This window comes from Sciurus carolinensis, chromosome 8, assembly GCF_902686445.1.
Source record: "Sciurus carolinensis chromosome 8, mSciCar1.2, whole genome shotgun sequence".
Classification (NCBI taxonomy): Eukaryota; Metazoa; Chordata; class Mammalia; order Rodentia; family Sciuridae; genus Sciurus; species Sciurus carolinensis.
Genome location: NC_062220.1, coordinates 57,773,116 through 57,786,091, shown reverse-complemented (window position 1 = coordinate 57,786,091; position 12,976 = coordinate 57,773,116). Strand labels below are relative to the sequence as shown.

At 32.2% G+C, this 12,976-nt stretch overlaps 1 protein-coding gene and 1 pseudogene across 2 annotated transcripts in view; one reads left to right on the top strand and one right to left on the bottom strand.

The window, feature by feature from the left end:
- The window catches only part of Sema3e (semaphorin 3E), a 269,653-nt gene that overhangs the window by 246,501 nt on the left and 10,176 nt on the right, over positions 1–12,976 (bottom strand). The window lies entirely within an intron of this gene.
- LOC124991782 (60S ribosomal protein L5-like) lies at positions 9,643–10,523 on the top strand (annotated as a pseudogene).

The window sequence follows — 12,976 nt, the reverse complement described above, 5'->3', positions numbered from 1 at the left end:
AATGTGTTTTCTGTAAGCTTTGTTAACCATAAGCCAAAGCTAAATACTAAGAGCTATTGTGGAATCTCTCTTTCCAGAGGACTTTATTTACTAAATGGAATTTTTTCATCAGCAGAGGTTTTGAACAATCCTGCTTAAAGTTAGTAAAATGGATTAACTTAACTAAGAAAAGAAAAAAAAAACCTTCTGTAAGTACTTGTGGTGGGTTAAATATATGCCTTTGAAGAGATTAGACCATGAAATAGATAACCTATTGGGATCTCTTCTAAAGTTTTGTTTCTGTGATTTAAATAATTCTGTTCAGTTGCAGATAAATACCTGCAGTGAGTCTATTTTCTTAACCTTCTGGAAAATGGAGTATATATACTGCAAAAATCATTCCAAATTATGATAATCATGATGCACAATATAGAAACATGTGGATTACTACAAAATTTGATCTAACTAGGGCATTTGTCATTTACATCATGTCCTCTTTTACAAAAGAAATATATCTTTTTTTTCATTTTCTATTTTTGTATAAGCAAGTTCTAGAATAAATAGAATACTGAACATCCTAAAAGATAACTAGCTCTGAGATGGAACAACTTACCAGAATAGAATAAGTAATATATTAAAATATTTGAATTCTTATTTTTACAAAAATCACAATTTGTCTCACTCCATACCTCTTAAGATTCTAACAACAACAACAAAAAAAAAACTGGTGGAGTCTACTTATTTAGTGGTATTCCCCATTCTTTTTTCAAAAATTGTGACTTTTCTCTAAAAATCCACAACTTCCCACTTCAGTCTTGCCTTTTTGCTTGAGCTTACAATGCCTCCCCACTTGGTTTCTCTTCATTCAAGTCCTCCTTGTCCTTCAAGATTTGGATGAGATCCAAGAAACACTCTTCCAATACTCTATTCATATACTACTTACTTTGTTTTAATAATTAATTTGGTTCAAGTTTCAAATATATATGTTAAGAATTATTGTTTTAAGTATAAACACGAAGTATAAAATATATTTTAGAATAAAAATTAAAGTATTTTGTGACTACAAATTCCTTTTCATCAACTTATTTTTATATTTTTGGTGTTTCCTATGTAATTTTCACTTACATCAGTATTTATGTATAATCCTCCTTTGAGAATGGCTCATTCCATTTCATGAGCATTAATATATGTCCTATGTAGGCTAACTACAAAGGAATAAAACTGATTCCCCAAATACTTTTCTATAACCAAATCACAGAGTATAAATAGCTTCCATTTCATTTACTGGAATCTGTAATTTGCATATGTTGGTAACTAAGTGATTTTATGAAAGAGGAAATTGTAAATCACTATTTGATGGGCTTTTTAAAAGTTACTTCACATACAAGATCTTACCCAACAAAGATGCTGATCTGAAATTCATGCAAAGTAAAGTAGTGCTTAAAAAGTGTTTTTTCACCAGAATAAAGCAGTATCAAACTAAAAAAAAAGATTAAGTATGTGGATATATAATTGTGAATAATTTTGTCATTATCTATGAATAGACTGTTTATCTCTTAAGCTAGAAAAAAGATTCTTTTGTGAAACATATGGGTCCTTTTCCACATTTCTGGTATAGAATTTAAAAGATCAATTAGCCATTGCACAGTTCCGTCCTCCATACTTCATTGGGTTCTTGTTCTTTTCTGAATATTGTAGTGTTTTTGATGTACTGATGAATAAAATATTGTCTTTACCATCGACAAATTTATTCTAAGGAAATTAATAAGTAGACAATTACAAGTCAGTTAGTGATATTTATAAAGTATGCTCAGGTTGCTACTGAGGTTAAGGAAACTCTGGTAAAGGCATATCATGTCTAAATCAAACCCTAAAGATGAGCAGACATTAACAGTAAACAGAATGGCAGTGATTAAGGAGAGAAAAAGAAGGGGTATTGTAGGAAGCAGAAGCAGCATGTACAAGGGCCTGGAGGGAAGAGAAATCTGACAGGTTCAGAATGTCTTAGATTTCAATATCACTGGAGAGTGAACTCAAAAACGATATATAACAAGAAAGAAGGGGAGCTGGGTGCTGTGGCACACACCTATGATCCCAGCAGCTTGGGAGGCTGAGGTAGGAGGATTGTGAATTCAAAGCCAGCCTCAGCAATTTAGTAAGGCCCTAAGCAACTTAGTGAGAATCTCTTTAAAAAACAATTATATATATAAAAAATATATGATATTATATATATTATGTATATGTTAAAGTATATATATTAAGATATATATATATAAAAGCATTGGGGATGTGGCTCACTGGTTAAATGCCCCTGGGTTCAATTCCCAGTTCCAAAAACAAGAGGGGGGTACTTAGTATACCATGGCAGGAAGAGTGTATTTTATCTAAAAAGCAATATGTATTCTTGCATTAGAGTTGTTTTGATATTGTAATGAGAAAGACTTGCATTTTTAATGATCACTCTTATTACATGATGAAGAATAAATGGGATTGGTGGTAAGATATCAGTCAGGACACTATTAACAATAAAGGAGAAGGGGAAAAGTGTGGGCCCAGAGAGCTATAAAAGGGTACAAGAGACAATAAGATAGTAGACTTCATTGAACTTGATTACCATCTGACTCAATGTAAGTAGCTGGGCTATTGGTGGGTAGACAGCTAGTGAGAAAAGGAATCAAGATCAAGGGTCACTAAACCTTTCTAGAACGGCCTGGTAGGTGAATGCACGTACCAGTTGCTGAGACAAAATCACAGGAGGAAGAAGCATAATGAGCAAGGGAGTGAACACATCCAGTGCAGGGTAGGCTGACTCTGAGAGGATACAGAAAGGCTCGTTACTACAGATTTTAAGTAAATAAATAGGTATACAAGTCTCAAATTCATGAGAGATATCTGTTTCCCAAACTTCATCACTTGCATTTCCTTTTCCTTCTTCCCTCTTGTGACCAATGTGGAACCTCACTACACAGCTGGCTTCCTTCTTTTGGGGACAAGTATGTTTACTGAGTTCATATGTAGATACTACTATATTCTGGTAATAAGTTTTATTTAATAATATCAGTCACTATATCCTCAGGTGTACATATAATTAGAATGGTCTTACCAAGGTAAGAGTAACATACAGAATCTGCTCACCTACACTTATTTAAACAGTGCTTGATTTAAGTATTGGTAAAAATTGTCTCTAAATTTTTCTCTGTCCTTCAGTTAAAGACTTTTTTTTTGTCATTAAAATAAAATAGCTCGGACTAGCAATGTAGCTCAGTGGTAGAGAGAGCACATGCATAGCAAGTTAAGGCCTTAGGTTCAATCCCCAGCACCACAAAATAAGTGAGTGAATTGAATAAATGAATGATAGCTTTATCAACATTTTAATTATAAATGCCCAACATGAAACATATTTGACTAGGCATTAAAAGAAGTAAATTAAATTCATATGCTGCTACCCAGAGATAAACCAAATGAAATACAAAATTTTTAAAAATGTTCTCCATACATATACATGCATATATATTTTGACAAACATGAAGTTACATAAGACATAATGCTTTACCAGATATTTTGTTTTCCACTCTAAATGATACTGTTGTCACAGACATCCACACTTGTGTTATATATAAAGATACATGTATACAAACATCCACACATGTATATGTACATGTATACACACATACAGAAACACACATATATTCATATATACATACATTTTTATCTATGGTTCAAAGGTAATTTAAATGCTTATGTTCCTATAGATATTAGAACTTTTTTTAGAAAATTGTAACTATCGGAATCATATATATGCATATATATATGCAATAATGTTTTATATATGCAATATATGATTCTTAAATATATACTTTTATGTATATATTAATACTCTTATGTATATGCATGCATTAACATGTGCATATATATGTTCATGTGTATACATATATTAACATAATGTATATATATTCTATGTATATACATATATTGACACAATATGTGTATATATTACTGACATGTGTATATATTCTATAATAATATATAATAAAATGTATTAATATATAATATATTTAATGAGTCTTGCTAGTCATGTCGTTTACTCACTTTTGAATAATTTTCCTTATTTTTGTTCTGATCTTTTGTATTTTGTTCACTGATTTTAATGTGTTTTTGAATTATGTATACTAAACAGACAAATCAGAACTGACATATACTTAATATTGACAATGTGAATAAGTCTTACTTTGAAGAAATTAAGCCTGTTAAAATACTCTAATGTCAAGATGAGGCTAGAATAAGAATATGGCGGATTGAAATGAAGCATCAATATTACCTTAAATTTATACTAGGAGATTGCCAAAACACCTTCTCATCCGAAATGCAATTTTATGTAAGGAATTGTACCATGTAGATAAACAGATAAGTGCATAAAAAGATATATCTACTAATGCTCACATCAATATAAATTATACCATAATAAAAAAATAAAGCTAGAAATGACCTGCAACAACACAATTATCGTACTTTCAAACAAATGTACATGAATTAGGGTATATTTTTAAAAAAGGAATAGTGTGGGAGAATGTAAAAAGATAAAAGTATATCTCTAATCTTCACCATGGAAAGCACTTCATGGCATAGATAAAAGCAGATTAATAAGCGATGTACAATATGAACCCATTTTTATAAAATTACATGAGTAACCAAATGCACTGCCACATCTTTGGAAGGATGTTTATAAACCAAAATATCAACAACACAGTGGGATTCATGAGTATGCATTAAGATTTTGGATAGTTCTTGCATTTTCCCTTAATTTTTATTTTCTTTTGCTTCACTATCAATAAAAGCAATAACATATATCCACATTATAAATCTCTATTTGAAAAAGTGTAAGGTCACATCTAACATGAATTAAAGTTTAGAAATAATATTTTCCATGATATTTAGAGACAGTTATTCTTTATTTACCACAGATAGATTAATTAGTTCAAATATAGTTATTTCTAAACTTAGAGAAAAATGGATTTTGATGGTCACTATAATGATGTGAGTGAGGGAAAGTGATTTTTATCACTCCATTTCCTTATATTGGTAAGACTGTCACATTAAGATAGAATACGTAACAAATTTGGACCAATCTCTTTCATCATCACATAAACTTAAAGGAAAAATATATTCAAATATGCTTGAAAGCACCTGAGGGCAATTTCTAACAGTTACTGCAAAAACACTCCAGAGATATCTTACCAAGTAAATGTGATTTATGGTACAGCTATGAGTCTGCCACTATCTTCTAAGATTACACAGGCATCTCTATCACAATGCACAATTTTGAAACATTCTCAGTTATTGTAGTACGAACTCTATTTGTGGAGATACGCATATAGTAATTAGTGATATATCTTATAATGATGATGTTTTATTATTCTTAGAATGTTTCTTTTTCTATGTTAAAAATTCCAGAAAAAGCACAAACAGCTCATAAACTGGTAATATAGGAAAAAAGCATCTGGTGAAGTTAACCCTACAACAAAAACGGAATAAAAGCTACAAAAAAGTCTGATTAAAAACAGGAATTTTTAAATTTCAAGTAAACAATGATATTTTTAACATACATAACTTCGGGAGAATTATTTTACCGCCACTTAAATGTGTGACTTACAAAGAGTTAATGAAAAAAATTATTCTGAAAAAAAATCATATGCCTCTTTTTTTTAAACACAGGGCTTGCTGCAAATACCCAGAAAGACTGGCAAATCTACAAAATGACAGCAAATTAAAGTTACAAAATTAAGCAATCACAGCTATGATGGTATTTTAATTCTGTCATTCTGTTATGGTGACCATTCCAGATTCTTTTTAAATAAAAAATTGTTAAAACATTTAAAAAAGTCTCCTGTTTATTTTAGCTATGAAGAAAGATTCTGTGTTGTTTCTTCATATTAAAAAATTTCAAATTAAACTTTCATTAACTATAATTATATAAATAATTTTACAAAATTTATAGAGAAAACTAGCAAATGACATTGAGTTTTGTACATTTTCCATAAAAGTCAAAACATATATTTTATATATTCTAATGAAAAATGTTTTAAGTTTCTTCCACATACTGACATTTTAGATTCCATAATTTGTATCTTAAGTTTTGAAAATACTTTAACAGTATTACTATAACTAATTCAAATTTTATCATTTCTGACTAGGTTTCCTAAAATCAATAAATGTGAAAATGAATCTGAACAAATTAAACAAGGACACACATCAGCAGAACTAGTCCCTGAATCCAGGAGTGTCCTTATCCAGAACTTGTGCCTTTTCCAGGGCACCACGTGCTGTTACTATGCTTAGGGTTCACACTGTGGACTGGAAAGAGTAAAAGAGGGTTTTCTTAACTTAAACAAATAAACCACACACATGAAATAAAGGAAAGAGTTGGCTTAACAAAGTCTACATGAAAGCCCTTAGAGGAACTGACAGCAATCTCAACATAAATGAAGGGAACGGCATATTTGCCAAATAAGCTGCTGTCAACTCAGGTGGCTTTAATAAATAAAAGTCACCAGTTAACAGTACCACTGTTCTATGACAAGGCTGCCTCCCTGGGGTATGAAATGTGATGCTCTGTTTTAAGAGGGATACCAACAAACACAACATGACCAGAACACAGACAGGACAGTCAAGATAACCATGGAATTCCCTTGTAACAAAAGGGCATGTAGCCACCCTGAAATACTTGGAAACCACTCATGACTCACATCCTGATGGTATTCAAGAAAAGAATTAAGACTAAATGGTGGAAGATGCAGCAAATCAGATTTGGGATTATATAGGTAAATACTTACCTTTCATGAGAATATTTTTAAAAATGGGACAGACTTCCCTCTCAGGTAGCAATTTCCCTTTCTATGAAAATTCACCACTTCAAAATGATAAATGTGCACGACCACCTATTTGAATGGCATGGACATGATTACTCCAGAATATACAGTAATCGCTAAAATTCCTACATTCAAAGAAACTCTTTAGTTTGGGTAAGATTACATACATTTTCCTAAACTGGGGACTTTTTCTAATTAGTGATTTTATTTTTGTTTGGAGTACATACATAAAATGCTAATTGCACTTAATGGCCTAAGTGCAATTATTAGCTTTTCCATTCAGCAATTATTCCTCTCTCCTTCCTTCTTTCCCTGCCTTTCTCTCCTTCTATCTCCCCCTACTTCTCATCCTTTTTTTCCTCTTCCCATTCTGATTTTCTTCCCATCAAACATCTACTTAGCAATTACTAAATGCCAGACACTATTCTAAAAACACTAAAATGTTTTTCATTTAATTCTATCACAACCAGTGAGATAGGTGCTATTTATCATCCATATCTTTTGTCAGAGAAAGTTTACGTAACATTCAAGATAACCTAATAGATGTAGTTCCACCACACCTTTTCCCAAATGATGCTTAAAATTGAGGGGGAAAATAACAAGGGGCAAAAGGAACCAAAGTCCCTGTCCTGAGCAGTCAGATTTAAGTCATAGCCAGATGAGGGAAACATTCTAGAAAACATCATTCATCTGTTTTTTAAAAGTTCAGCAGAAAGAAAGATTATAAAATTAAATGAAATAATAAAGTTAGGAATGGACCCACCCCAAAATTATTTAGATGCCAAAGTAAGCCAATCCCAGCTGTTATTCTTTACTCTGGCTGCCATCCTCAGCAAGAGCAGCATGGGGGAGTGTGGGCAACCGGCTGGAGTAGCAGCTGGGCCTATTTGTTAAGAGGAAAAAATAGTCAGTGAAACAAAGGGAAATTTCAGTGGTTAGCAGTGTGAATGGAACATTGGAGCCTGGATAGGGGAGCCTCAAAAGTGAAGTATAGCAGTGCTGTTAGCAACAAATTGCAGTATTACACAAACCATTTGCAAGGAAGGTGCTACTCAGAAGTGTCTTTGCCGGCCAGGTTTCCCCACCCACAGCAAAACTTAACCAATAGTAATTTTGTGTTCAAATTTTTTTTTCATAATGACACTATTCCAGACATTCAAAAATGAAGCAATTCCAAGGTCTGTTCTAACTATTCACTGGATATAAATCAGGCACTAAAAGAATAAATGACATTTTTAACCTAGAAAAACATAATGCAGTTATTATTTCTATGCTAATATAGAAATGCAGATGTCTAAAAGTCATGTACTGCAAAACATAATTTCATATAATAAAATCCTAGCATTGTATTTACTTTACATCCTCTGAGACCAACACTATGTTTATAGCACCTAACATATTTCTTAGTGTTTACTGATTTAACAGTGTGTAGACCTTCTTATTTATATTGATTGTCAACTCTGTATTTCATCTTTATTTTTTCCATTTCTATTGATTTTTAAGGCTTAGAGAACTTTCTTTTTCCTCCAGATATGAAATTCTTCTATAATCCTAAAATACATCAGACTTCAGTTTGGGCATACACATTTTGGAGCAAGTATAAAACATTTGGCAAAAAAATCTGTCAAAAGCAGTGCCCAGTACATAGCTTTTGTCTTACTTTTGAGAAATAGAATGACGAATATGCAATTTGATTCTTTTAATTGGAAGCATAATTGACCTAACTATACTATTTTCTTCTTCCTATGGTTACTTAATTATTATTTAGAGGGAATTTTGCTTTGGGGAATTATGAGGAGATCAAAGAATATTAATGTGTTATAGAAATTTAAACACTGAATTCTCATGAGTAACAATTTATAATAAAATTGATACTTTGGGTGACTTGTGGAATCCATTCTACTAATCCATATTCTAACTTCTCCTTCCCCTTTCTTCTTTTTGAACAAAATAAAAAAGAACTATTTTGCTTTCCCATATTAGTGAAAATGTGCAATGTTATGGGTAACTCAGTACATTCACAGATAAAATTACAAGATTTGCATTTAAAAATTTTTTTTTAAATTTATATTTTAAAAGTGAGTGATGTGGCTATTTTAAGACTATATCATACGATTAACTTGAGTTAGTGTAGACCCTAACTTATGGCAAGCTCAGTATTCTCAGACTCATTCTAAGCAATTATAAAGTATTTGCCAGTTACCATTTATCCAAACAGATATATGTATAACACATGTATTGTTATAAGACCTGAAGCTTCTTTTTCCTTCCTTTGGTTTTTTTGTTTGTTTGTTTCTTTGTTTGTTGTTGCTTGGTTTTGTAATTTTTCTTGAGATAAGGAAAAGTAGTTATGTCACTTTCATCAGGAAGAAAGCTATTTTCAATAGGAATCATTTTTACTTTCCATTATTTTCCCAAATATTTTCTTTAAAAAAAGCTTTTTTTTTTGCTTTGTTCAGAATAATAGAAATGATTGTTATCTCTCTCTATATATAAATTATTTTGATAGCTTCACTTTAATTTCTAAATATAATCAAGTGTTTCCCATTTCCATTTTTATTTACTCCTTATAAGTACCAAGGAAAAATGTTTCTTCTTCTGAATTGACATTATTTACATTTCTGTTTATATACATTGGTTTACATTTTTATGCAAGTGTATTGTAGTTAATTAGTTCAGTGTCAAAAAGAAAAAAAAAAAAAAAAAACAGGTATCAGAACATACAGAAATTGGTTTTTCTCCCCTGTAGAGCTGCTGGGTCTGCAGTTCTGAATGGAGCTGTGAACCTGGGTCTCTGTTCCACAGGATGGGGTTTGTTAAAGTTGTCAAGAACAAGGTCTACTTTAAGAGATACCAATGAAATTTAGAAGAAGCTCAGAAACACTTCGTGATCCAGTACAAAAATAAGTACAACTCACCCTAATACAGGATGATAGTTCGTGTAACTAACAGAGATATCATTTGCCAGATTGTTTATGCCTGTATAGAAGAGGATATGATAGTCTACACAGCATATGCCATGAACTACCAAAATATGGTGTGAAAGTTGGCCTAAGAAATTATGCTGCAGCATATTACACTGGCCTGCTGCTGGTCCGCAGTCTTCTCAATAGGTTTGGTGTGAACAAGATCTGTGAAGGTCAAGTGAAGTGACTGGAGATGAATACAATGGGGAAAGCACTGATGGTCTACCTGGTACCTTCACCTGTCATTTGGAAGCAGGCCTTGCTAGAACTACAACAGGCAATAAAGTTTTGGGGACCTTGAAAGGAGCTGTGGATGGAGTCTTGTCTATCATATCTCATAGTACCAAACAATTCCCCGGTTCTGATTCTGAAAGCCAGGAGTTCAATGCAGAAGTACATCAGAAGCACATCATGGGTCAGAATGTTGCAGATTATATGCACTATCTAATGGAAGAAAATGAAGATGCTTACAAGAAGCAATTCTCTCAGAATATAAAGAACAATGTTACCCCTGACATCGAGGAGATGTAGAAGAAAACTCATTTTGCTCTATGAGAGAATTCAGTATTCAGTCTATGAGAAGAAGCCCAAGAGAGATGTTAAAAAGAAGAGGTGGAACTATCCTAAAATGTCCCTTGCCCAGAAGAAAGACTGGGTAACTCAAAAAAAGGCAAGCTTCCTCAGAACTCAGGAATGGGCTGCTGAGAGCTAAACCAGTTTTTCCATGAAGTTTTTTCAGATAAAGATAACAAACCTATTGAACAAGCAAATATATATATGTTGGAAACTGATTCTGATAAATTAAGTACAAGTATGACAAACATTTTTCATTTCTTAGATATAATAAATTTTAGTAAGATAATTTTAATTATTTCTTTCTTAAGTTAAAATATCTTATGTAAGCTAAGTTTCGCTATAAAACTTACAATTATTGTTTTTTCATCAAAACAAAATCCTCTTGCTTTTGGTCATTTAGGCATTCTTCAAAAATGAAGGTGGTGAGTAAGTTATTACTCTCACAATTCTTTCTTTGCTTTTTGCTTATTACAATAATCATGTATTAGTTCTTTGTTTCTTCATTTTATCACCAGGGGAATGAATGTGAGGTTACATTGGACATTAGGAGATCATGACTAGAGCAAATGAGAAGAAAAGATAAGTGATATGTGACACAATCATGTGTATGGTCAAGTGAATTCAAACCACCCTCTGCCAAAACCTCACACTGTGTCTTTCAGTAATATGCAAATATTTTCTGAATCATTTTAAGCAGTTCTGGATTTCTCTTCAAAACTTTCCAATAGAAGACCTCACATTTTGGAGAAGGAGCAGAAGTATTCTGTTTTACCCACTGACCTTCTGAATGTTCCCTAACCCCATCATTTCATTTTTTTTGCCATCTCTGTTAGTAATGTATATGCATTCAGGAAAAAAAACAAATTAAAATTGGCAAAACTGATGCTATTATACTTAACAATTAAATTCTAGACATTAAATACACTAGATAAATACATTTGTTGGGTACCTAAAGTTCAGTAGATTCTAAGAATCCAAAGTAGGATGTGACATGCCCCAAGAAATCTGATAAGTGAGACAATACATGACTGTTGAGATGCAAATGATTAGATTATGAGAGTGGTACCCTCTCAGTGAACTAATCCATTCAATGGATTAATAATCTGGAAGGACCAGCTGGGTAGTAACTATAGGCTAGAGGAAGTAGGTCACTGGGGGTAGCACTGATCCTAGCAGCTTTCTTCTACCATGATATTCTGCTCACTTGGACCCAGACCTATGGAGTCAACTGACCATAAACTGAATCTCTGAAACTGTGAACCAAAATTAACTTTTCCTCCTCTAAGTTGTTCTTCTCAGGTCTTTTGATCAGTGATCAAAAGCAAACACTATAATAAACAATATGATACTGTTTTCAAAGCAAACAATATAATAAAACAAACAATATAAGTAAAACTGACAATAACTAAAATAAACAATACTGTCTTAAAATTTTTTTAAATTCAAAATCTACTTGTGAATTTGCAGTAATCACATTACTCATACAAAGAAAATGAGAATCTCAAGTCCATATAGAAACTTTGGAAGAAATTTAATTTAGCATGAACAAAGAACATGTATCATATTAGTGGGTATAGTAGAACTATGAACCAAAAGGAATTGAGTTCCTTAGGTGCCTAGGGGGAATGTGTTTCTGGAGGACACAGGACTGCATCTAGTGAAGACTATGGGAACATGGCAGGAATGGTTCAAAATGGGCCAAAAAAGCAAATCATTGGCTCATAGCTTTTGGCCCACCCTTCCACTACTCAAGACTGAGTTCAGTTTCTGCTTTCAGTCTCAACTCCAAAGTTCCATAGACCCTGTCTTAACATGTAGTATATTAAAAAAGAGAGAAGAAAGAAGAAAGAAAGAAAGAAAGAAAGAAAGAAAGAAAGAAAGAAAGAAAGAAAGAAAACTAGATCTCAAGCTTCTAGGGAATAGCGTTGGGATAAGGCTGCTGTGTGTGTGTGTGTGTGTGTTTGTAACTCCTTATTTTAGAACTGTTTTAGATTCAATGAAAGATTATAAAGTTAAGTCAGAGAATTCCATATTCAGTTTCCATTATTATCAACAGTTCACTATGTGGAAATTTTATCACAGTTAATGCACCAATATGGATACATTATTATTAACTAAAATCCATACTTCATTAAGATTTTCTTAGTTTTTACCTAATAACCCTTTATTATACCAGGATCCCATTAAGGATGTAATATTACATTTACAAAACTGTGTTTTTATTCTTAAAATCCTACCCAGATACTCAGTATCTATAGCATTGATAAAGCTCACCAAATATTCCTGAGACCAGAGAATGACTGAATGAACATATCTTTCCTAGAAAGACATAGAGGCTCCTAAATTCCTAATGGAAAGGGTCAAAATGTATAGTAAAGACATGGAGCAGCGAATGGCATCCTAATGTCATTAGTCCAGGAAAACTTCCCTCTAAGAGATGAGTTTTTGAATCTTACAAAATGCTTATACACAATTGACTACTATTAGATGTTTTCTTATCTGAACTCAATAAAGCATGATGCACCACAGTTTACATCATCATAATCATTAAAAACATGCTTAAGATACAAGCTAAATTTTGATCCATAA